Source organism: Odontomachus brunneus, unplaced genomic scaffold (genome assembly GCF_010583005.1).
Source record: "Odontomachus brunneus isolate Ranch 3 - 2012 unplaced genomic scaffold, Obru_v1 Obru_scaffold_250, whole genome shotgun sequence".
Classification (NCBI taxonomy): Eukaryota; Metazoa; Arthropoda; class Insecta; order Hymenoptera; family Formicidae; genus Odontomachus; species Odontomachus brunneus.
In genome coordinates, this window is record NW_022639700.1 from 266643 (window position 1) to 267220 (window position 578).

General features: G+C 31.1%; 1 protein-coding gene and 1 long non-coding RNA gene across 5 annotated transcripts in view; one reads left to right on the forward strand and one right to left on the reverse strand.

Moving 5' to 3' along the window:
* The window catches only part of LOC116852709 (mediator of RNA polymerase II transcription subunit 16), a 144673-nt gene that overhangs the window by 20936 nt on the left and 123159 nt on the right, over nt 1-578 (reverse strand). The window lies entirely within an intron of this gene.
* LOC116852713 overlaps nt 117-578 on the forward strand; it is a 54059-nt gene continuing 53597 nt past the window's right edge. Inside the window, exon 1 of the long non-coding RNA XR_004379836.1 lies at nt 117-277. This is a non-coding gene — a long non-coding RNA (uncharacterized LOC116852713). The remainder of the gene's footprint in view (nt 278-578) is intronic.

Genomic DNA, 578 nt, shown 5'->3' on the forward strand with positions numbered 1-578 from the left:
TTACTGATTGCGCGTTACATGTGAGCGGATAAATTTCTGATAAAAATACGTATGTATGGAATGTCAAGCTGTCAAAATGTCACTTCTATTTTGACACATTCCCGGTTGCCGGATGAACCAACAGTCATGGAAAACGATTAGCTAGAAACGGACACGGCTGGTCAAAACTTTTTAGTGACTATCGATCTGGGAAATGGTATAACATCAACGCAACTGAGTGTATGTACAGTCGACTGGTATCATTGCGGATGTGCTCATCAAGATGACAAAAACAGACGTAAGTGACGAGTTTTTAAGTGATATCTTTCACAGCACCGACAGTAAGGTTATGGGTAGATTACAAGCTTACACATTTTAATAAGCATGTTACTGCAATCTGCCATTAACCTTATAAGATAATCTTACATTATAATATTGTCATAAAATTTAATATAATCTTTAATATTTCAGCAAACTTATGTGTAATTATTTCACTTTCTGTGTATCTTGAAAATACTACACAATTGAAATATAGTTTATTAATAATCATTTAATTGTATATATATATATATATATATATATATATATATATATATATA